The sequence below is a fragment of the Pseudophryne corroboree genome, unplaced genomic scaffold (assembly GCF_028390025.1).
Source record: "Pseudophryne corroboree isolate aPseCor3 unplaced genomic scaffold, aPseCor3.hap2 scaffold_501, whole genome shotgun sequence".
Taxonomy (NCBI): Eukaryota; Metazoa; Chordata; class Amphibia; order Anura; family Myobatrachidae; genus Pseudophryne; species Pseudophryne corroboree.
In genome coordinates this window covers 66,481-92,500 of record NW_026970107.1, presented here as the reverse complement: position 1 = coordinate 92,500, position 26,020 = coordinate 66,481, and the positions used below count along the sequence as shown (strand labels likewise).

The 26,020-nt window shown below is 49.1% G+C and overlaps 1 protein-coding gene and 1 pseudogene across 1 annotated transcript in view; one reads left to right on the top strand and one right to left on the bottom strand.

Annotated features, from left to right (window-relative positions):
* The window catches only part of LOC135030565 (heat shock 70 kDa protein 12A), a 251,484-nt gene that overhangs the window by 185,492 nt on the left and 39,972 nt on the right, over positions 1–26,020 (bottom strand). The gene's annotated exons all lie outside the window — the stretch shown is intronic.
* Positions 21,078–21,195, top strand: LOC135030566 (5S ribosomal RNA; annotated as a pseudogene).

The following is a 26,020-nucleotide window of genomic DNA, read 5'->3' as shown; positions in this document are numbered from 1 at the left end:
GCTGGAACAGAAGTTGCGGGAAGCGGTTGGAATTCTGGGACTTTAGGGTGGAATCCATAATTAATGAAGAATGGTGTAGAAGAAGATGAGGAATGGTATTGATTGTTGTGGCTGAACTCGGCCCAAGGAAGGAGTTGAACCCAGTCATCTTGAGAGGAAGACACATATATACGGAGGAAGGCCTCCAAGTCCTGATTCACCCTCTCGGTTTGACCATTGGTCTGAGGATGGTAAGCCGTGGAAAACTTTAACTTGACTTGGAGGGCTTGACACAAACTTCGCCAAAATTTGGCTACAAATTGTACTCCACGATCCGAGATGATCTCTTCAGGAAGACCGTGAAGTCGGAAGATCTCTTGTATAAACACTTGAGCCAACTTGGAAGCTGACGGAAGACCGGTGAGAGGGATGAAATGTGCCATCTTGGTGAACCGGTCAACTACCACCCAGATGGTATTAAACTTGTTGCAGATAGGTAGATCGGAAACAAAGTCCATCGACAAATGGGTCCATGGTCGACGGGGAACAGATAATGGAACCAGTTGCCCCGCAGGCGACTGGCGGGAGACCTTGTGTTGGGCACACTTTGGGCAGGAGGCAATAAATTCCATAACGTCCTTTTTCAGAGTTGGCCACCAGTAGGACCTAGAAATAAATTCAAGGGTTTTCTGAATGCCTGTATGTCCAGCAAAACGGGAAGCATGGGCCCAATGCATGAGCTTCTTCCTTAGAACTGGCTTAACAAAACTTTTCCCTGGTGGAGGCGTAGAGTCCATCCCTACCGTGGAGAATGCCAACGGATTAATAATAGGATGCTTGTCTGCAGACTCGGACTCATTTTCTTGCTCCCATGAGCGGGAAAGGGCATCGGCCTTACGATTCTGAGAACCCGGACAGAACTGGAGTTTAAAGTCAAATCTGGAAAAGAAAAGTGCCCATCTGGCCTGACGAGGGTTGAGACATTGTGCGCCTTTGAGATATAAAAGATTTTTGTGGTCGGTAAGTATGGTGATTGAGTGGGAAGCTCCCTCCAACAGGTATCTCCACTCCTCCAGAGCGAGCTTGATGGCTAGCAACTCCTGATCGCCAATGGCATAGTTGCGCTCAGCTGGGGAGAACTTCCGGGAGAAGAAACTGCAAGGATGTAGATGTCCATCTTTGGCCCTCTGGGATAACACTGCTCCTACTCCAACGGAGGAGGCATCTACCTCTAAGATAAAAGGAGAGTCGGTGTCAGGCTGTTTCAGAACTGGTGCAGAGATGAACCGTTGCTTCAGAAGGTGAAAGGCCTGTGTAGCTTCCTCGGACCACTTGGACGGATTAGCACCTTTCTTGGTTAATGCAGTGATAGGCGCCACAATGGTGGAAAAGTCTCGTATAAATTTTCTATAATAATTGGCGAACCCTAAGAACCTCTGGACCCCTTTGAGGCTTAAGGGTATAGGCCAATTCTGGATTGCTTGGAGTTTCTCAGGATCCATCTCTAGTCCGGAACCGGACACAATGTAACCTAGAAACGGAATGGTTTTAACTTCAAACACACACTTCTCCAATTTACAATAGAGGTGATTGACACGGAGACGGGAAAGAACCTCTTTTACCCAGAAACGATGATCTTCGAGATTATTAGCAAAGATGAGGATGTCGTCTAGATAAACCACGACATGGCGGTACAAGATGTCCCTGAAGATCTCATTCACGAAGTGCTGGAAGACTGCTGGAGCGTTGCTCAATCCGAAGGGCATGACGAGGTACTCATAATGTCCGTCACGGGTGTTAAAGGCGGTCTTCCACTCGTCACCCTCACGGATTCGGATGAGATTGTAGGCACCCCTCAAGTCCAGCTTTGTGAAAATGGTTGCACCACTAACTCTATCAAAGAGCTCAGTAATCAGGGGTAAAGGGTATCGGTTCTTGACGGTAATGTCGTTCAGACCCCTGTAGTCGATGCACGGACGCAGACCACCGTCTTTCTTCTTAACGAAGAAGAAGCCTGCGCCGGCTGGAGAAGAAGATGGTCGGATGAAACCCTTCGCCAGGTTCTCTTTGATGTACTCTTCCATGGAGTGTGTCTCGGGCAGAGACAACGGATAAGTTCGGCCTCGCGGTGGAACCTTCCCTGGAATGAGGTCGATTGGGCAGTCCCATTCTCTATGAGGAGGAAGGATATCAGCAGAGGCTTTACTGAACACATCCGTGAAGTCTTGATATGGAGGAGGCGGAACATCAGTTGACCTGGGGAAGGAAGAACAAACAGGAAGAACTTTGGCTAAACAAGTCTCAGCACAGGAGGGACCCCATGCCAGTATTTGCGTAGTCGTCCAGTCAATTGATGGGTTGTGGAGACGGAGCCATGGAAGGCCTAAAACCACTGGATGTGTGGCTCTTGGAATCACTAAAAAAGAAATATACTCAGAATGAAGAACTCCCACTCTCAGACGAACTGGAAGAGTCCTTAAGGAAATGACTGCGTCAAAAATCTTGCTGCCATCCACGGCAGTCAAAGAGATGGACGAGGACAGTCTCTCGGTGGGTAGGGACCACCGTTTAACATAAGCTTCGGTTATGAAATTCCCAGCTGCTCCGGAATCAAGGAGGGCAATGACGTTCCTGTAACGTTGAGCAATTTGGAGCGACACTGGGAGGTTACAGTCATGAGGAGATGGAGAGGAGATCATCACTCCTAGCCGGCCCTCTCCTTGGCGAACTAGGATCTGGAGTCCCGGACGTTTGGGACAGGCATTGATAGTGTGCGACGGAGCTGCACAGTAGAGACAGAGAGACTCAGAGAGACGTTTTCGGCGCTCAGCAGGAGATAGACGGGAACGACTAATTTGCATAGGCTCATCCTTGGATGGAGATGGTTGACGAGAAGGAGGAGCAGAAGATTTAGGAGTAGATGATCTTCCTCGCTCGGTTGCTCTCTCTCTAAAACGTAGATCAACCTTCGTGCAAAGAGAAATTAGCTCATCCAACTTAGAGGGCAAGTCTCTGGTAGCTAACTCATCCTTGATGCGTTCTGATAAGCCATGCCAGAATGCAGCATACAGGGCCTCGTCGTTCCATGCCAGTTCGGATGCCAGGATTTTAAACTGTATAAGATACTGTCCCACGGTACGTGTTCCCTGGCGTAAACGAAGAATCTCAGATGAAGCAGATGTTATCCGGCCTGGCTCGTCGAAGATGCGCCTGAATGTAGCTACAAAGTCAGTATAGGAGGATAGCAGGGGATCAGACTTCTCCCATAAAGGTGATGCCCAGTCAAGGGCTGAGCCACTGAGAAGGGAGATGATATAGGCAATTTTGGTACGGTCACTGAAGAAATTGCCAGGTAGAAGCTCAAAGTGGATTTCACATTGATTGAGAAATCCCCTGCAGAACCTTGGAGATCCATCAAATTTTGCTGGCGTTGGAAGATGAAGATGTGGACTGGAAATGGGTAAGGTGGGTGGGGTTACAGCTGGTGTCACTGTAGTGGACGCACCGGACGTGCCAGGTCCACGGAGGGTCGTTTGAATCCCATCCAGCCGTGTGGAGAGATCCTGGAGACAGCGGATGATGTGGCCCTGTGCAGCCTCCTGATGTTCAAGTCGGGCTGCCAGTTCTTGCATCGGCCTGGCCGCTTGATCCTGGTCTCCGGCTGGATTCATTAGGTCAGTGCTTACTGTCACAACTGAGGGCCTGAGTTGACGGGAGGCAACCTCAGTTGTAGGGGCTGAGATGTAACATGTAGAATAACTGCCCGAAGGCGTGACCACGACAACCAGGATAAAAGTCAATGATGTTTATTATGACAAACTCCGTAACACAGCAGAAAATAAGAAAACATAAAAGTCAGCAGGGCAATAATACAGTTCCTGGGTACTACAGGGTGGCAAGGGCCACAGGCACTGGTAGTGTGAGACAGTTCTAATAATCTTCTAGTTGGAAAGTCCTTACCAGGCCTGACTGTAGCAATGGAGAGAACCCAGGATCGTACCAGCTGATGTTCCAGGAAAGGCTGGGCTGCTGAAGGTAAAACGGCTGCTGTGGATACTGGCTGGAACCAGACTGTTGTTGGTATGGAGTGGATACTGGCTGGAACCAGTTAAATAATAAACGAACTTGAGAGCGATGAAATAATAATACCGGTGGAGAGTGGTAAACTGCAGAAAGGACACCGGCCCTTTAAGGGAAGCTGTACACTGCTGGAAGCTGGGCTGGAAGCAGGTGATTGACTTGAGAGCGATGAAATAATAATACCGGTGGAGAGTGGTAAACTGCAGAAAGGACACCGGCCCTTTAAGAGAAGTTGTACACTGCTGGAAGCTCGGCTGGAAGCAGGTGATTGCTGTAGCTGGAAACAGGTGAGTCCAGAATGGATCAGAGAGTCAGGCTACACCGCAGATGGAATGCTGGTGCGGGTCTCTATAGCAGAAGTCTGGAGACAGGAGCTGGAACCTGGAAGACAACCACAGGAGAGAGACAAACTGGAACTAGGTTAGACAACCAAAGCACTGACGCCTTCCTTGTTCAGGCACAGCTTACTTATACCTGCAGCAAGGAAGGGGTTGGCTAGGCAATTATGCAAATCAACAATACAGACAGCAGATTGGTGGAAATGATCAGATGACAAAAACCAAGATGGCTGCGCCCATGCAGACACTTGGAGGGAAGTTTGGTTTGTAATCCATGTGAGAATTGAAACAGTAATGGCGACGCCAGACTGACAAGCGCACATTTAACCACGCGGGCACAGCGGAGGCCGCGGCTGATGAAATCACCACTCTGACATTCTGCATGTGGAAACTCAGAAACAGCGGGATCCGGTCCTGGAATGCTGAGCCAGCCTTAGGAGGCATCTGAAGGGTAAGTAATGGCGTCCAGATACCCGGATCGTGACAATTTTACTGAACTTTTGTAGTATACTTGACGACACAGAGGTAGAGCAGTGGACTACTGTACCGTACTGCTATATATATACTGGTGGTCACAGCAACATTCTGCACTGTCCCCTCCTACTATATACTGCGCACAACTAAAATGCAGCACAGATATGGATACATAGTATACTTGACGACACAGAGGTAGAGCAGTGGACTACTGTACCGTACTGCTATATATATACTGGTGGTGACAGCAACATTCTGCCCTGTCCCCTCCTACTATATACTGCGCACAACTAAAATGCAGCACAGATATGGATACATAGTATACTTGACGACACAGAGGTAGAGCAGTGGACTACTGTACTGTACTGCTATATATATACTGGTGGTCAGCAAAATTCTGCACTGTCCTCCTACTATATACTGCGCACAACTACAATGCAGCACAGGTATGGATGCATAGTATACTTGACGGCACAGAGGTAGAGCAGTGGACTACTGTACCGTACTGCTATATATATACAGGTGGTCACAGCAACATTCTGCACTGTCCCCTCCTACTATATACTGCGCACAACTAAAATGCAGCACAGATATGGATGCATAGTATACTTGACGGCACAGAAGTAGAGCAGTGGACTACTGTACCGTACTGCTATATACATACTAGTGAACACAGCAAAATTCTGCACTGTCCCCTCCTACTATATACTGCGCACAACTAAAATGCAGCACAGATATGGATGCATAGTATACTTGACGACACAGGGGTAGAGCAGTGGACTACTGTACCGTACTGCTATATATATACTGGTGATCAGTGGCGGATCCAGGGGGGGGGCACTCGGGCCCGTGCCCCCCCTGTCATTTGTGGCCCTATCCGTCCCCCCCCCGCTTGTGTCACTGAGACACGCTGCCGCTCAGTCCGGCGGCAGCGTGTCTCAGCTGTCAGGAGGAGAGCGCGGCTATCTGGCAGCGTGTTGCGGACTTCAAACCAGCCGCCGGTTCGTGAGCCAATCAGAGCTCGCGGACTGGCAGCCAATCAGGAGAAGCCGGTCCGCGAGCTCTGATTGGCTCACGAACTGGCGGCTAGTTTGAAGTCCTACACGCCGCCAGACATAGCCGCGCTCTCCTCCTGACACCCTCAGAGGCAGCCGGGCAGAGAAGCAGCAGCAGCAGCGGTAAGCAGCTGCAGAACTGCTGTGGGGGCATTTGTATACCTGCTGTGGGGGCATTTGTATACCTGGCACTGTGAGGGCAATTGTATACCTGGCACTGTGGGGGCAATTGTTTACCTGGCACTGTGAGGGCAATTGTTTACCTGACACTGTGGGGGCATTTGTATACCTGACACTGTGGGGGCATTTTTGGATCTGGCACTGTAGGGGCATTTTTGGATCTGGCACTGTAGGGGCATTTTTGTATCTGGCACTGTGGGGGCATTTTTGGATCTTGCACTGTGGGGGCATTTTTGGATCTGGCACTTTGGGGGCATTTGTGGATCTGGCACTGTGGGGGCATTTGTGGATCTGGCACTATGGGGGCAATTGTGGATCTGGCACTGTGGGGGCAATTGTGGATCTGGCACTGTGGGGGCAATTGTGGATTTGGCACTGCACTATTGGGGGCATATGTCTGTGTATCACGTCTCATTTTAATTGGCCACACTCACTATATGACTGCGGGCATTACTACAGGCAACATTACTACTGGGGGCAATACGGGCATTGCATAAGGGGCACCACTACTATGGGGTCTATATAAGGGGCACTACCAGTACAGTGGACATTGCATAATGAGCGCTACAACTGTGGGCATTGTATAAGAAGCGCCACCTCACATGCACCGAAGCCGCACGCAAATGTACTTGCCCCTTCCATGGTGCCCCCCCTATAATTTTCTTCTGGATCCGCCCCTGCTGGTGATCACAGCAACATTCTGCACTGTCCCCTCCTACTATATACTACAATGCAGCACAGATATGGAGCGTTTTTCAGGCAGAGAACGTAGATATTTGCAGCACACTGAGCACAGATATTTGCAGCACACTGAGCACAGATATTTGCAGCACACTGAGCACAGATATTTGCAGCACACTGAGCACAGAAACTGAGAGAACGCAGCCACGTCCTCTCGCTATCATCTCCAAAGCACGAGTGAAAATGGTGGCGACGCGCGGCTCCTTATATAGAATACGAATCTCGCGAGAATCCGACAGCGGGATGATGACGTTCGGGTGCGCTCGGATTAACCGAGCAAGGCGGGAAGATCCGAAGCTGCCTCGGAGCCGTGTAAAATGGGTGAAGTTCGGGGGGGTTCGGATCTTGAGGAACTGAACCCGCTCATCACTAGTAAATACGGGTGTGTATTGCGTGACCGGCGGTCAGGAGATCATTATCTGTCACTAGCAATGAGGCCCTGTAAGCACGCGGAACCTGCGGAGTCTCTCTGCATCTGGCTGTGATCACAGAACGCTCTCTCATTATGGAGGTCATTCCGAGTTGTTCGCTCGTTGCCGATTTTCACAACGGAGCGATTAAGGCAAAAATGCGCATGCGGATGGTACACAGTACGCATGCACTAAGTATTTTAGCACAAAACTTAGTAGATTTACTCACATCCGAACAAAGAATTTCCATCGTTGAAGTGATCGGTGAGTGATTGACAGGAAAGGGGCATTTCTGGGCGGAAACTGACCGTTTTCTGGGAGTATGCGGAAAAACGCAGGCGTGCCAGGATAAAACGCGGGAGTGGCTGGAGAAATGGGGGAGTGACTGGCCGAACGCAGGGGGTGTTTGTGACGTCAAACCAGGAACCAAAAAGGCTGAGCTGATCGCAGTGTAGGAGTAGGTCTGGAGCTGCTCAGAAACTGAAGGGAATTATTTAATCGCAATTCTGCTAATCTTTCGTTCGCAATTCTGCTAAGCTAAGATACACTCCCAGAGGGCGGCAGCTTAGCGTGTGTTATGCTGCTAAAAGCAGCTAGCGAGCGAACAACTCGGAATGAGGGCCAGTGTTACCATTATCTGTCAGGTATTTACCACTTCATCCTTCTTTACTATAATCTTCTAGGAGGAAAGACTGTGTAGGGCATCCTGTGTATCAGAGGAAAGACTGTGTAGGGCATCATGTGTATCAGAGGAAAGACTGTGTAGGGCATCCTGTGTATCAGAGGAAAGACTGTGTAGGGCATCCTGTGTATCAGAGGAAAAACTGTGTAGGGCATCCTGTGTATCAGAGGAAAGACTGTGTAGGGCATCCTGTGTATCAGAGGAAAGACTGTGTAGGGCATCCTGTGTATCAGAGGAAAGACTGTGTAGGGCATCCTGTGTATCAGAGGAAAGACTGTGTAGGGCATCCTGTGTATCAGAGGAAAGACTGTGTAGGGCATCCTGTGTATCAGAGGAAAGACTGTGTAGGGCATCCTGTGTATCAGAGGAAAAACTGTGTAGGGCATCCTGTGTATCAGAGGAAAGACTGTGTAGGGCATCCTGTGTATCAGAGGAAAGACTGTGTAGGGCATCCTGTGTATCAGAGGAAAGACTGTGTAGGGCATCCTGTGTATCAGAGGAAAGACTGTGTAGGGCATCCTGTGTATCAGAGGAAAGACTGTGTAGGGCATCCTGTGTATCAGAGGAAAGACTGTGTAGGGCATCCTGTGTATCAGAGGAAAAACTGTGTAGGGCATCCTGTGTATCAGAGGAAAGACTGTGTAGGGCATCCTGTGTATCAGAGGAAAGACTGTGAAGGGCATCATGTGTATCAGAGGAAAGACTGTGTAGGGCATCATGTGTATCAGAGGAAAGACTGTGTAGGGCATCCTGTGTATCAGAGGAAAGACTGTGTAGGGCATCCTGTGTATCAGAGGAAAGACTGTGTAGGGCATCATGTGTATCAGAGGAAAGACTGTGTAGGGCACCCTGTGTATCAGAGGAAAGACTGTGTAGGGCATCATGTTTATCAGAGGAAAGACTGTGTAGGGCATCCTGTGTATCAGAGGAAAGACTGTGTAGGGCACCCTGTGTATCAGAGGAAAGACTGTGTAGGGCATCCTGTGTATCAGAGGAAAGACTGTGTAGGGCATCCTGTGTATCAGAGGAAAGACTGTGTAGGGCATCCTGTGTATCAGAGGAAAGACTGTGTAGGGCATCCTGTGTATCAGAGGAAAGACTGTGTAGGGCATCCTGTGTATCAGAGGACAGACTGTGTAGGGCATCCTGTGTATCAGAGGAAAGACTGTGTAGGGCATCCTGTGTATCAGAGGAAAGACTGTGTAGGGCACCCTGTGTATCAGAGGAAAGACTGTGTAGGGCATCATGTGTATCAGAGGAAAGACTGTGTAGGGCATCCTGTGTATCAGAGGAAAGACTGTGTAGGGCATCCTGTGTATCAGAGGAAAGACTGTGTAGGGCATCCTGTGTATCAGAGGAAAGACTGTGTAGGGCATCCTGTGTATCAGAGGAAAGACTGTGTAGGGCATCCTGTGTATCAGAGGAAAGACTGTGTAGGGCATCCTGTGTATCAGAGGAAAGACTGTGTAGGGCATCCTGTGTATCAGAGGAAAGACTGTGTAGGGCATCCTGTGTATCAGAGGAAAGACTGTGTAGGGCATCCTGTGTATCAGAGGAAAGACTGTGTAGGGCATCCTGTGTATCAGAGGAAAGACTGTGTAGGGCATCCTGTGTATCAGAGGAAAGACTGTGTAGGGCATCCTGTGTATCAGAGGAAAGACTGTGTAGGGCATCCTGTGTATCAGAGGAAAGACTGTGTAGGGCATCCTGTGTATCAGAGGAAAGACTGTGTAGGGCATCCTGTGTATCAGAGGAAAGACTGTGTAGGGCACCCTGTGTATCAGAGGAAAGACTGTGTAGGGCATCATGTGTATCAGAGGAAAGACTGTGTAGGGCACCCTGTGTATCAGAGGAAAGACTGTGTAGGGCACCCTGTGTATCAGAGGAAAGACTGTGTAGGGCATCCTGTGTATCAGAGGAAAGACTGTGTAGGGCATCCTGTGTATCAGAGGAAAGACTGTGTAGGGCATCCTGTGTATCAGAGGAAAGACTGTGTAGGGCATCATGTGTATCAGAGGAAAGACTGTGTAGGGCATCCTGTGTATCAGAGTTAAGACTGTGTAGGGCATCCTGTGTATCAGAGGAAAGTCTGTGTAGGGCATCCTGTGTATCAGAGGAAAGACTGTGTAGGGCATCCTGTGTATCAGAACAGCATAAACTCACCGGACTGGGCATTTTAGCATGTCAGCCAAAGCATCACTGCGGCTTGTCAGGGGTTAAGGCTTTTGGGGGTGGAACATTGTGTATGTGCTGTTTGGATTTGATTGGTGGTGATAGAGTCAGGGGTGGTGCTGCTAGGGATGTAGGAATTCAGCCTAGAAGTTTCTGCCTCTTTCCAGTTTTATGGTTGGACTGATAAGTAGTGCGATTCTGTCCTGTATTATTATTCACTGGTTACTCTGTGTTTTCTATCTATTTTCTGCTCCATTTCTCTCTCTCTCTCTCTCTCTCTCTCTCTCTCTCTCTCTCTCTCTCTCTCATACTTATTCTCTTGCTTCTCTTACTTTATATTTCTTTACCTTTACCTTCTTTTCCTATAATTGTTGTACTGAATATGTCTAGCAGGCTGTTAGTGCCGGCAGACGTGGCGCGGGTCTGCTCGCGCGTTTGGCAGCTGTTGTTTAATTCCGGGCAGGCTGAGTCAGGCCTGAGGCGCGGGGGACAGAGGTGACTCGGGCGTCCGGGGGCGGGCTCGCCCTCCGGCACGTGTGCAGTAGTTGCACGGGGTGACGGCCAGCAGGCTGGGGTGCTCGGACGAGTGCTCCGTTGCCGGTGGGGGCTGCCGAGCCGCAGGGTCCGGGGAAGTGCGGCGCCTGGCCGGGCTGGGGAGCGCGTGCGCACCTGGATTGCAGAACAGGCCGAGTGCTGACAGGAGGTCTGCGCGAGGTAGTTGAGCTCCTTTAGCAGTTAGAGCCGGGGACCCCGCTAATGACGCTACTGAGACAGATGCCAGACCACTTCTGGGGATGGGAGCACGCAGGGCTTAGGCGCGTGCGGTAATGCCAGTAATAGGCGGATTAGGTGGCGCACACAGGCCAGGATTAGCTTGTTTTAGGGCCCTTCGGCAGTGGACTGCGTGGGCTCATTGGGGTCCTTGATGCCGACGGGGTATACCCGGTGTTGCCATCAATACGTTTATCTGGTTGCCTGGGCCTGGTTTCCGGCCTGAGCGGGGCGCCTGCGTCCGGGAACGATGTCTCTTTTGTTTCCACAGAGCACAGGTCGCAAATCGCCATGGACAGAGGGGTAGAGTCCCTACGTGGGCAATGTGGAACAGCATCTGCGGCCGTGGCAGCGCAGGATGGTGAGTCTTCTTAGGATCTGGACTGGTCCAGGGAGAGTGTGGGTAGCCTCGGTAGTGGAGTGGACTCTGGTACCCGGTCCTCATCCTCGCGTGCAAGCAGGTGTACGGGTAAGGGCTCCACTCAGCGCAGTAGGAAGAAGCACATACGGCGGGTTATTTACTCTTCCCTGGCTTACTCGGGACCGGTTACGGGACGGTCGTTTGATTACTATATTCGCACTGAACAGTGATTATAGGAGCGTTGCTAGCAGCGATGAAGATTGGACGGGGGGCAGATACCTTCCGTTTTTATCAGAAGGAGGTTAGATGGATGTGTATATTTGCGGTTTGTTGCTTGAATTTTCGGCCATTGGAATATAGGAGGTGACGCGCTACCGATCTCTGATTAATATTAGTTTCACTACATATTGGGGTTAAGCTGAGACAATACAATGAGGTTTTTTATAGGGCAGCAACATGGGCGCGGCATTTTCTCGTTACCCAGGTCGCCGGAGGTTACGGCTTTATAGTTGTGGGAAGCTGCCTGGCCCGTGGTGCTATAGCTTTAGGGCAGGCCCGTCATGTGCGGGGAGCGGTAACTGCTTTGCATGTCACATTGGCCAGTGTGAGTTGGAAGGGAAGTGTCGTTTTGGCACTCCATCATTAGGTGTGGCGGGGAGCCACGCTATCTAAGGCTGCAGCAATCTAGCGACAAAAGGGGGCTGCTACGCAGTCGTCTCGGCTGAACCACGGTCCGCCGAGCTCCGTCGTGGGGTAAGGCTCCCTCTGCGCTTAAATAGCTGGCGCTTTTCCCCGGGCGGCGTAGATATCTGCGTCGGGCCAACGCGGGGTTGCTGCGACCAGGTTTTACTGTTGGCTTCCACTTACATATAGCTAGTCAATTCCGGTCTGTTTCATGTGGCACTTAAGCCCCGCACGTATTTCCCAGACTTTTCGGACGTATGGTGGGGCCTGTTGGGTGGCTCCCAGTTGTGACTTCATGCTGTCACCAGTGGGGGTTATCCCGTGAAAGGTCGATGGGACCTTTGGGCTTATGCAGGATCCTTCAGAGCATTTTGGGGGCATCAGTGAATGATGCTACCCCGGGGGTACATTGTAGGGTGGTTTGCATGTCCTTTGACTCTGCATTGGAGAGGGTCAAATCCTTTGGCAGCGGGACGCTCATGTGCGTATTGGTTGTCAAGTCAGATTTCAACCTCCTTCCTTTGCACCCGTCTGCGTTTCGGATTATTGCCCATGGGTTGTTCAATTTCTTGCGCGTAGTTTGCATTTTTTAGCACATTCTTACACTGGGTTTACAAGAGGCCTCGGGGGAGCCGGGAATTATGCACTACCTGGAGGAATTTCTTTTAACCTCCCCCCGAATTTGGATCGGTATGTTTCTGCTGAACTACTAGCTTGAATGGTTTGAGGTTTTTCGAGTGCCTATTGCGGGGAAAAGACAGAGGGTCCTATGTTTTCTTGGTGTATTGGGGTATTCAAATTATGCACTACCTGTAGGATTTTTCTTTTACCCTGCCCCATTCGGATTGGTAGGATTTTGCTACACTGCTCGCTTGCATTATTTGAGGTTTGTAGAGTGACAATTGCGGGTGAAAAGACAGAGGGTCCTATGGATTCTTTGGTGTATTGGGGTATCCAAATTGATACTCCGGCGGGTCTTTGCAGGCATACTGAAGATAATATGCGCCGTCTCCATGATGGGGTATTGTTAGCGCTAGTTACAGGCAAACGCGCTCTTCAGACGGCGCTATTTAGAGTGAGTTCGCTTGACTTCACCGGCAGGGTGTTTTTGTAGGGATTTAAAAGCGTCAGTAGGAATTAGAAGTCTGCATCATTTTGAGATTATTTCATGGGATTTGTAGGAATTGCAGGTTTGGGACGCCTTTCTTTTTCAATTTAACAGGGTATGTTTTGTAGCTAGAACCGGCTGTGCCCAGTATGGTCTTGGAGTTTTGACGGACGCAGCAGGGACCTTTTTGCTTTGGCGCTTACTCCTCGAATAGGGGGTGCGCTGCGAGTTAGCCGGGGGATTGGATTGTCCATAATTTTACAGTAAACTGGGGTTGCTCTGCATTTTCCTATAAGGTTGACATTGGAAGATGACTTTGGAAGTATGGGACCACTGCCTGTGCACCGAGGAGGTTAGATTTGCGTGTGACGACATGGGCGTGGTCTTTGCCATGTAGAGACAGAGGTCTACTTCCTTGTCGGTATTTAGGGTTCTTGCCCAAATATTTTGGACAAGTTTGTAAACAACATCACGTTGCCGCTGGGACCTTTTGCTTTGGCGCTTATTCCTCGGATAGGGGGTGCGCTGCGGGTTAGCCGGGGGATTGGATTGTCCATAGCTTAACAGGAAACTGGGGTTGCTCTGCATTTTCCTATTAGGTTGGCGTTGGAAGATGGCATTGGAAGTATGGGATGAGTTGTCTTTGCCATGATGAGACTGAGGTCTACTTCGTTGCCGGTATTTAGGGTTCTTGCCCAAATAGTTTTGACACGTTTGGTGAACAACATCACGTTGCGAGCCGAACATGTTCCGGATGTCCGTAACGGAATGGCTGTTGCCTCCTTTCCCGTTTGAGGGGTTACGCTTTGGCCGGTTAGCTCCCTTGGCACCTTCTTGGGGTGACGAAGGTCCTGATTCTGTGCGTTAGGTACCTGACAACATATGCAACTTATTTGGCTTTTTAGGGAGCGCTGGAACCGTGTCCTGCGGGAAAGGGGCCATAAGGGTAAGACCTTTCCTGAATTAATTTTTGTCTTCGTTTAGCGATTTTATGTCAACGGATCGTTGCGTACGTATGTCGGACGGGTGCGTGTGGGCATATCACGCTTTTGCGTCTTCACAGGGAGAGGGACTTTACTACATCCTTTTCCTGGCGCTGTTTTCTTGTTGAGGCGGGTTTTGGGGTCACTGGGGAGGATCGGCTCCTCGGACTGCGAAGTTCGCCTTTTCAGGATGGTTTTTGTGTTGGCTTATCGTGGTGCGTTCAGGGTGGGCGAGCTGGTGGCGCGCTCCCGTGCTGCAGCTTCGCCCATGCTGACGAGCCAGGGCGTCGTACACCCCGACGGTTTATGGTGCAAGATTCAGCGTCCCAAGACCGACGTAGTGGGCAGGGGGCGGTGGGTCCGTGTGGGTCGGGCCATTATAAGCCGCATTTGCACGGTGGTGGCGGCCAGGGCTCATTCGGGCTTTCTGCCTAAATTCACCTGACGGGGGGCTTGTTCATAGTGACGGTTCCCCACTTACTAGGTACCATTTCCTGTCGGTTGTTGGAGCGCTGTTTATTGGACCTGGGTCTATCACCGGTCGATTATGGGACTCACTCTTTCCGCATCGGCGCTGTTTCTGCCGCCGCTGTGGCGGGTTGGTCCGAAGACGAGATCCGGGCACTGGGTAGGGGGAGGTTTGGTGCAGTTAGATGCTATATCAGGCCTTCCCCTGGCAGTGCGCCCCTTTGAGGATTAGCCGCTCGTCGCAATCGCCTTTGCGATTGTGGGGGCCTTGAGGAATTTTTGTTTTACCGTCGGTTTTAATTGCGGCTTTTGCCGGCTGACGGATATTTTGTTTTTGCCTCAAGTCAAATTGGGCAACCCAACTCCCCCTCCCTCCCCATCATCCTGTCACGGTTAGGTTTTTTCACCCTCATGTTAGGTAAGAGTTTCCACTTATTCATGCCTTTATACACAATTCTTTTACAGGACGGCGGCTAGATCTGCTAATGGTTTGGTTGATTGGCCATTCTTAGTTTTACTGGCTATCCATTTCATCTGTGGCCAGTGATGTTGAGAGGTTCCCGGAGCTGCAGCCCATGCACTGGCTGGGGGCGCAGGGGCCTCTGGTGGGACAGTTTCTGCGAATGGTTGCTGTCGGCTGTGGTTAGTTTGGGTTATACATTTTTTCCTGATTGTGCATTGTGAGGGCAACGATTTAGGGCGTAGGTCTGGCCTAGCATGCGCTGTGAAATTCGGCGCCATCCTTTGCAGTTGATGGCTGATTGGCCTGCTTGTACTGTCATCTATTTGGACATCGTGCCCCGGAGGGTTTGACGAGGAGCTTTTAGCCCGGGTGCGATTGAGCTGTACTGGTCAGATGGGGTTCACCTGTCAGCTGCAGGTCTGCCCATATTTTGAAGACATCATCTGAGTCTCGAGGTCCTGTTTGTTTGTTGAGTTTAGGGTTTTTGGTGGCGGTGGCAGGTTTGGAGGAACCTGGCAGTTGGCCCGTTCAGAACAGTTATTTAATTTTGATTTATTAGGTTTAATTTGCTTAAGTTTTGGAATTGAGTTTTTGTTAATTTTATAATTTTACTATGGGCATCACCGTACCAGGTGAGCCCATATGCTATTAGTTGGGGAGCAGCATACGTGGATCTTGGGGCTGGTGGCCCAATTTCTTATTCCGTAGGGGCGGAATTTAGCTCTGTCCTTACGAGTTGTGTTGTGGCAGGGGTAGTGGCAGGAGGTCAACCCCTGGCCATGGAGGAAAAGGCAGATGGCCCATAGTTGCATTGGATTCGGGATGGTCAGGGATGGTGGCAGAAGGCCGATCCCTGAACATCTGGGCAGAAGGCCCTCAGGGATGGTGGCAGAAGGCCGATCCCGGAACATCTGGGCAGAAGGCCCTCCAACATTTAGGATATTATTTCAATGGTAATTTTGAGATATTTTATTTTCATGTGCTGTCTGCTTTATGCTATGTGTGATAAATATTTTAACCGTTCTTCTTCCCGCCACCTTAGTTAGAGAGGGAGTTTTTCATCCAAGTTTAGATTTAATAGGCCTTCCTCTCAGTCAATAAAAGCCGACCCCTTTCACGCCACATTTGGTTGTCAGTGTCTTTATTTATTTAGATAAGTGGGCTTGAATGATGTGCGGATGCATCTGGACGTGTGAAGTTTAATGTCGCTATATTGAATGGCCGCCGTGTTGAAGAGGTTTGAAGTGTTATTCTCTGCTGTGGTGAAAATACTGTTTTGTTTATATCCTACAGAATCAAGTGTTCATTTTCTCACTGTGTCGGCTGGCTGAGAGGGTATGCCGTGGTTTGGGGCCTCTTAGCAGATGCATTATCTCTGGAACCTTTCACTACACATGTATCATAATGACATAGACCCGCCATTGTCTGAGCCCCTCTTACTGCCCATTAGCCGCCTCTGCCGCATACATCTCCAGGGTTTATAGTGGAGGAGCCTGGACACAAATCCTGTCATTAAAAGCTTTTTCCCCACTAGGAATCTACTTTCCAGACGTCTGGGGCTGTTACTGGAGCCAGTGCTGAGGGCAGTTACTGAAGCCAGCGCTGGGGACTGTTACTGGAGACAGCGCTGGGGGCTGTTACTGGAGACAGCGCTGGGGGCGGTTACTGGAGCCAGCGCTGGGGACTGTTACTTGAGACAGTGCTGGGGGCTGTTACTGGAGCCAGCGCTGGGGGCTGTTACTGGAGACAGCGCTGGGGGCTGTTACTGGAGCCAGCGCTGGGGACTGTTACTGGAGACAGCGCTGGGGGCTGTTACTGGAGCCAGTGCTGAGGGCGGTTACTGAAGCCAGCGCTGGGGGCGGTTACTGGAGCCAGCGCTGGGGACTGTTACTGGAGACAGTGCTGGGGGCTGTTACTGGAGCCAGCGCTGGGGGCCGTTACTGGAGACAGCGCTGGGGGCCGTTACTGGAGACAGCGCTGGGGGCGGTTACTGGAGCCAGTGCTGAGGGCGGTTACTGGAGCCAGTGCTGAGGGCGGTTACTGAAGCCAGCGCTGGGGGCGGTTACTGGAGCCAGCGCTGGGGACTGTTACTGGAGACAGCGCTGGGGGCTGTTACTGGAGCCAGCGCTGGGGGCGGTTACTGGAGCCAGCGCTGGGGGCTGTTACTGGAGACAGCGCTGGGGGCTGTTACTGGAGCAAGCGCTGGGGGCGGTTACTGGAGCCAGCGCTGAGGGCGGTTACTGAAGCCAGCGCTGGGGGCGGTTACTGGAGCCAGCGCTGGGGGCGGTTACTGGAGCCAGCGCTGGGGGCGGTTACTGGAGCCAGCGCTGGGGGCTGTTACTGGAGACAGTGCTGGGGGCTGTTACTGGAGCCAGCGCTGGGGGCTGTTACTGGAGACAGTGCTGGGGGCTGTTACTGGAGCAAGCGCTGGGGGCGGTTACTGAAGCCAGCGCTGAGGAAGATTACTGGAGCCAGCGCTGGGGCTGCCCGTGGTGGGCTCATTAACCCTCTGGGTGAAAAACAATAACGCATTATTGTAGCCGCCTGCTCGTGCCGTAGGCTGTAACCGGAATATTAGGACTGTTTAATGTGGGTAACTATGGAAGCACAAAGACTTGTCACTGGGGGGAGGGGGGGGTGTTCATGTGACCCGCAGTCAGCCATACCACACGCATCACTGGGGGCGTGTTATACAGGCACATGGTTATATTGGTTATTAAGGGATTCAGTATGATTTACCGGCGGACGGGATGCCGGCTGTAAATATCCTGTCAGCAGTATCCTACCCGCCAGAATGCCGGCAGCTGGGCGAGCGCACCGGATCGCCACAGGATCTATTCCCACTCTATGGGTGTCGTGGAATAGTCCTGTTGCGCAGAGATTCCGGCTGGCGGCACTGTCGGATAACACTTCCTTCAACATCATGCAGGTTCACACAAGGACCTTAAAATATTTGGTCTACAACAGATCAAATTAGGCATCAGAGGTGGCAATGTAACAAAAACCTTGTTAAAGAAGGAAAGTGAATGGACATTTAAACTCGGAACAGTAGCTCCCAATGGTCTGAATGAACATATCAATTACAGTGTTTTTCTTGAGTAACAATTTTGCAATCAATTGTCAATCCAGCCTCTCTTCCCCCTTTCTCTCTGCCATTCTGTTATCATTACTCACTCCCCCCATCCCCCCACTTCCTTCATCCAATTTTTAGATCACGGCCCATGGCAATACAACACTTCACTTTCAACATTTCACTATTTTCCTCAATTCAACACCTCATTCCCATTATCTTACACTACCTCAAGCCTATTTTTAGCCAACACCCTACACATTGCTTTCCTTTCATTAGTTATTCATTCACTCACATCGTTTCCACTCACCTTGCACCAACCTATCATATATTCATAATCCCACCCAACAGTCACCTTCTCCTTTAACACTTTTCATCATCTTTTTTTCCCCCTATTCACCTTTCCCCTCCCCCCCTCTTTCCCCTTTTCCCCTCCCACCCTTTTTTCCCCTTCACCCCCCCTCTTTCCCAGCCCCCCCCTTTTTTCATCACCATCCTTCAACTACACCACATGCTTCACACCACGTTCACTAGTGCCCACACCCCTACCCACCCTTGTTAATAATAATTTTTTCTTTCTCCCCACCAATCCCACACTCTCTTTATTATCACATAATAACAGCACCCAGCAACAATTTTGTCCTTTCTCTTCCCTTTAGCCACCAATTTCTCACTTATTATTTCACAATTTTTTTACTCCTCACTTATTTTTTCATAGTTTTCACAATGTGTAAATTTTCTATAAGTTTTCATTTTCATTTTTTATTTTATTATTTTTATATTTATTATTATTTTTATTTTATATTTTTTATTTATATAATTTTAAATTTTATATTTTTTTTATTTTTATTTTTATTTATATTTTTTTATAAAAAAAAAATTTTTTCTCATTTTTTATTTTTATTTTCACATTTCCTTATTCATCATTCATTTTTTTCATTTTTTCATCATTATTATATTATTATTTTTTTCATTTTTTTCATTTTTCCATTATTCATTAATCATCACCATTTATTTTTCATTATTTATTATTAATTATTGTCCATCCTTCATTATCATCCTTTATACCTCACAGGGAAGTCCCACTAAACCATGCCTTATCTAGAATAAGCTTGATATCCATTAGTAATTTCATCATAATACAATTGCAACACCAATTCTCTTATCTTTCTTCTATTCTCTTTATTGTTTACCTTCCTAACAGAATCATTCCATTGTAATGCTTAAGACAACTTAATCCAGCTTTGCGGTTCAGTATAATTACATCCATTAGCAGACCCTCCAACATGACCCGCCCCACTAGGTACAAAATGCTCTGTTTCTGGACTTCCCTCTTAATTTATGATTATCAGCACCTGTGTTGAACTAGTTAAATGATAAGAAAGCTGTTTCTTCACAGGTGATGGCAATAATAAACTAAGAGGGAAGTCCAGAAACAGAGCATTTTGTACCTAGTGGGGTGGGTCATGTTGGAGGGTATGCATTAGTTTCATTGTCTCTGCACCTTCAGTAATTAGAACCTCAGCATGCCATCATAATAGTGGCTCTGATTCTGGCTATCCATAGGTTCATTTACAAGTCAATCAAGTCGATCAGCAAGGAGATTGGCTGCAGTGTCCGTTAAGAGACACACACGGAGGGCTCACAGATCAGACGATCCTGTGAACAAGCTCCTCCCAGCGAAACGCGCGTCACTTCCGGTCCGGCACCCGACTTCCGGGACCTCGGCAACGGGGCTCCGACGGGCGGACTCCTTCCAGCACATGCCGCAAGTATTACACCGCTCCCTGCAGCGGACTTAAGCTCTCCTGGTCAGCTCTCTCCCTGTGTGCCCAGTGCAATTACAAGGGAGAAGCTGCCCCCATTCTGTGCATGAAGCACGGACCGTTTCCCTGGCAACACGTAAGCCGGTAACACCAATTGCCTGACGCTCCCTGACTAATTTACACCCATGCAGGGTATTCACCCTTTGCATGGTAACCATTTTTTTCAGCTGTCAATAAGTGCAAATATCAAACCCTTGGTTACGTTGCACAGATACATGGCACCTAGTATCTAATGCAGGGAACTGCATTGTCAGCTGTCACTCTATTGGTGCAACAATTAAGTGTATAATTATCCCATTATCACTAACTCCACCAATACAGTCAGGCAATTATTATTATCAGCAATTATTATTATAGACCTCAGGCATTCCGTTGATAGAGCTTTTCACCCATTTATTATTAGAGCAGTGCCTATTTACAAATACCCTGTTCTCATTAACTGATTATTTGCAGTGTTTTTGCTGGTTTTAATATTGAATTTATCAAAAAATCTAATGTTGAGATTTGAGTCAGCATTTCTGCAATATTCTTAGCAATTTGTTATTGTGACAACTATATACAAATATTTGTATCTTTCAGCGATATAAGTCAGATGCTTCTTGCAGCCTATGTGATCTATCTAAAAATAATTGTATCTGTCTTCATTTAGACACAGTGCTGCTTAGACCCCTCCTTTTTTTGTGTGCAACATCCTATGTCAAGTTGTGTATGTGATTGTGTATGTGATTGTGTATGTGATTGCCTTGCAGCCCTAGTGGTGTATCCTAAGGGTATTGTTACATAGTTACACTAATCATTAGTCACTTTATACTTAGTAATTCTTTATCGTGGAAACCATTTAAAATAACTGCATCTCTTAACAATGAGATAAGGCGCTGCTTAGACAGCTTCACACAACAATTCATGTCAATCCTTAGACAAGATTCAGCATATGGTAATTCGCAAGATTGTTTATTATAATTCTATCACATCAATTCATTTTCGTCATGTCAGTATTCTAATTGCCACACCTTAATTCGTTGGAGGTTATTCTTGTATGTGTTTCCAATTATAATTCACGTGGAGGATTTCATCAGTGAACAATCTCTCCACATTTTGGTTCCCCTGAAAACCACGGGAGTTTTCCTTTAGGGCCAATAATTGGCTATTGTTAACTCAACATTTCTGATCACGGAACCACAGTTTGCTAAGATTAGCAGCCATTCTCTATGCTGAGAGGTATTTACCATATCTTCTACAGTCATACCATGCTGGATCTGCCCGATCTCGTCTGATCTTGGAAGCCAAGCAGCACTGGCCCGGTCAGTACCAGAAAGGGTGACCCTCTGGGAATACTGGGTACTGTAGTTCCGTTAAGGTACATGCCTTTCATTGATCAGCAAAACTCATTTGCAAGCTAACATTGCAGAATACGCAGTATAGCTGACCACTCAAAAAGGAGTCCGGTAATATAAAAGTCGGTTCTTTCTTGTATCTCTTATATGAAATATACATGTGTATATCTAATCATAAATTTATAGAGATAACAAGAATTTCTATTTTCGCATTGGACAAATGTCTAACAGTAAAACTCGCCTAAAATCCAGCGGGTTTACAGACAAACTTTCTGTCACCCACTTTTAACAGGCGAGTGACATATCACTATATCGTCTTCTATATATGCTATTTAATACTTGTTTTAACCTATTTCACTGTTTTATACAGCAATGTTTCTTCTCATATGGCTAATTAATTTAACTAACTAATTTTTTCCTTATAATACTTGAGTATATTTTTATCGTCTGTAGAATAAATTAAAAGTTACGTTTTAATGCTTCATATATATTCCACGGTTTCATAACTTTGTCATCTAGTTAATTTAAATAAAGTGTGCCCCAGAGAGACATATCAAACAGTCTTTCTTCTGCTTCTTTGCAAAACAACCTTTAACGGCACTGTCGGAGGGCAGGATTCCAGAGTCGGTATCCTGACACCCGGGATACCGACAGCCACAAATTAAACGCATCCCGTTTCACAGCTGCATTTTACCAGCGAATATGTAATACCCGCTATGCGACATATTGCTGTGTATCTGATGCTGTGCGGCACGTCTGTCATTTCACAGGCAGACAATTCCCAGCAGCCTCTGCAGCTGCTCAAGAGGTCAAGAGGCGGTCACATGACCAGTGTCAGGCAAGTGACTGTTGGGCAGTAGCCATTTTAGGAGGATGTGAGAGCTATGAAGCTGCGGCCAGCGGAGGCCGAGTAGTAAGCGGTCTCTTTGCCGACATGCAGCCAGTGGGTGGTAACACAGGACCCGCACACCCCACAGAGGCAGATTAAGAGGTGGTCTTCTCCTGGACAGACTATCGGTAGATACCTTATTCACAGAGGCATCATCGGCCCAGTCTCCAGTAACTAGTTCAGAGCCGGACATGTAACCCTGCACCTCCGCCCTCACACCTCACATCCGCCCTCACGCCTCACATCCGCCCCTCACGCCTCACATCCGCCCCTCACACCTCACATCCGCCCCTCACACCTCACATCCGCCCCTCACACCTCACATCCGCCCCTCACACCTCACATCCGCCCCTCACACCTCACATCCACCCCTCACACCTCACATCCGACCTCACACCTCACATCCGCCCTCACACCTCACATCCACCCTCAAATCCGCCCTCACACCTCACATCCGCCCTCACATCTCACATCCGCCCTCACACCTCACATCCACCCTCACATCCGCCCTCACACATCACATCCGCCCTCACACATCACATCCGCCCTCACACATCACATCCGCCCTCACATCCGCCCTCACACCTCACATCCACCCTCACATCCGCCCTCACACCTCACATCCACCCTCACACCTCACATCCGCCCTCACACCTCACATCCACCCTCACATCTCACATCCGCCCTCACACCTCACATCCACCCTCACATCTCACATCCGCCCTCACACCTCACATCCACCCTCACATCCGCCCTCACACCTCACATCCACCCTCACATCCGCCCTCACACCTCACATCCACCCTCACACCTCACATCCGCCCACACACCTCACATCCGCCCACACACCTCACATCCGCCCACACGCCTCACATCCGCCCTCACGCCTCACATCCGCCCTCACGCCTCCCATCCGCCCTCACGCCTCCCATCCGCCCTCACGCCTCCCATCCGCCCTCACGCCTCCCATCCGCCCACACGCCTCCCATCCGCCCACACGCCTCCCATCCGCCCTCACGCCGCCCACACACCTCCCATCCGCCCACACACCTCACATCCGCCCTGAGAATCCAGTGCATAATGGTTATCTACCTGCCCCAGTACCAGATGGAGTGCTGTGACCAATCAATAGGGATCACGTGTGTGCTCCTTACATGTTGGTGGCCACTGGAAGCAGGGTCATATAACATATTACATGCAGTCACGGCTGCCTGATCCCAACACGTGTGTGCTCCTTACATGCCGGTGGCCACTGCATACAGGGTCATATAACAGAGGGGGCCAGTAGCGTGACTGCTACATTGTATGCAGTCATGGCTGTCTATATTATAGCATTTGTCTCCTGACCGGTCTTCCCAATAATGCTCTCACCACTACAATCCATTGTGACTGCAGCTGCGAGGCGAATCTTCCTCGCTAGACGTTCATCATCTGCTGATCCGCTCTGTCAGTCCCTCCATTGGTTACCTGTATTCTACCGCATTCAATATAAAATACTGTTACTTACACACAAGGCTGTTAACCAAACTACACCAATGTACATCACTTCCCTCATCTCATAATATCTCCATACCAGACCTCTCCGCTCTGCACAAGATCTACGTCTCTCATCCACACTCATTACTCGCTCCCATGCACGATTACAGGACTTTATCTGGGCTACACCCACTCTGTGGAATGCCCTCCCACACACAACAAGACTTACCTCTAGTCTCCAAACCTACAAGGGTTCCCTGAAAACTCATCTCTTCAGGCAGCTTATCACATCCCAGAACCGCTCACATTACCTTCATAGCTCTACTACCCAGTTATAACCGCACTGTACAGTCCACACATGTCCTCCACATATTCTCTTCACTTTCCCATCCTCCTGACCTCAGGACAACATCACTGTGTGACCATATCATACAGCCACCAAGAGCCTCTGCTATCTACAGTACCTTAGTCAGTGCTGTCTGTGTGGAGTGTTGGGAGGAAATCCTGACTGATGTGGGTCCAATAAGTTGTGTGAGGTAAGAAAGTGTGTGCGGCATATATAGTGTTTGTGTGTACACACACAATACAATACACACACAATATACACACACTATACACACCCACACCAGTTGTCTCACGCTGCATGGCATATTGAGGCTGGATTTCTGAGGACACATCTGTACATAACTAAGAGCCGTTCGGAGTCATATTTTGGGCTGAGTGAGAGTAACTGAACCATGGCACATAGGATGTGAGTTCTAAGGGTGTGAAGTGGGCATATAGATGGAGCTTAGGGCGTATAGATGGAGCTTAGGGCGTATAGATGGAGCTTAGGGCGTATAGATGGAGCTTAGGGCGTATAGATGGAGCTTTGGGCGTATAGATGGAGCTTTGGGCGTATAGATGGAGCTTTGGGCGTATAGATGGAGCTTTGGGCATATAGATGGAGCTTTGGGCGTAAAGATGGAGCTTTGGGCGTATAGATGGAGCTTAGGGCGTATAGATGGAGCTTAGGGCGTATAGATGGAGCTTAGGGCGTATAGATGGAGCTTAGGGCGTATAGATGGAGCTTAGGGCGTATAGATGGAGCTTAGGGCGTATAAATGGAGCTTAGGGCGTATAAATGGAGCTTTGGGCGTATAGATGGAGCTTAGGGCGTATAGATGGAGCTTAGGGCGTATAGATGGAGCTTTGGGCGTATAGATGAAGCTTAGGGCGAGCTTAGGGCGTATAGATGGAGCTTTGGGCGTATAGATGGAGCTTAGGGCGTATAGATGGCGCTTAGGGCGTATAGATGAAGCTTTGGGCGTATAGATGGAGCTTTGGGCGTATAGATGGAGCTTTGGGCGTATAGATGGAGCTTTGGGCGTATAGATGGAGCTTTGGGCGTATAGATGGAGCTTTGGGCGTATAGATGGAGCTTTGGGCGTATAGATGGAGCTTTGGGCGTATAGATGGAGCTTAGGGCGTATAGATGGAGCTTTGGGAGAGTGTTGGTGCTAATGATAGTGAGCTACTTTCACAAGTAGATGGATAGGAGAGGTGCAGGTGCATATAGTATAAATGGGCAGCTCTGAATATTAGTGCACATCTGCATTTATCAGGCAGCATGGTCGCAACCCTGGAGTTTAGGGTTTAATTCCTGGGCCAGGCCATATCTGTGTGGAGTTTGTATGCTCCCGGAGTGTGTGTGTGTGAGTTTACGCTGAGTGCTTCGGTTTCCTCCCACATTCCAAATACATCCCGGTGCTGAAGGTATTTTGGTTGCTGACGGAACCCTAGCTCTAGAGTGTGTGTCTGAGATGAGGATTGTAAGCTCCACTGATGGTAATGACTGAAGGATTCCCTGATGAGGCAGCCTCTCGCCGCCCAGCTAATGTGACCCATTCTCTGATGATCTGCAGCATGGTAGATGGTACGCTAAGCAATGTGAGTAACCTGATAAATGATGTCAATAGTCAGAAAGTGATGTCACTAAACAGCGTTTATACAGCATCCTAATGACTCATCTCCCCTCCACACCCTGCCCTTGTAACAACCGCAGAGGATTCAGCGCTTCCTGCATTATGAGGAGGGAGACCCCAGGGGCCAGGAGACACCGGCTGGTGATAAATGCCTTCCACTAATTGATAGTAAATGTGTTACTGCAGCACATATCCGATTCCCACACACAATGCCGCAGTCTGCAGTAAATTGGCGCAGCGTCAGCAGAAGCATCCGGGAGGACACGGATCTCTGACCGGCAGAAGTGGGTAATGAGGGGTCGCTGTCACTATTGATGGTGTGTAATATGACAATGGGGGTCATTCTGACCCGTTCGCATGCTGCAGTTTGTTGCAGCGGTGCGAACGGGTCAGAACTGCACATGCGCGGCGGTCGCATTGCGCATGCGCGTTGTTGCCCGCCAATGAGCGTCACTGGGCAGTGACGCCGCCAGCGGAAAAAGTGATTGCAGCAGCGATTGCAAGAAGACTGA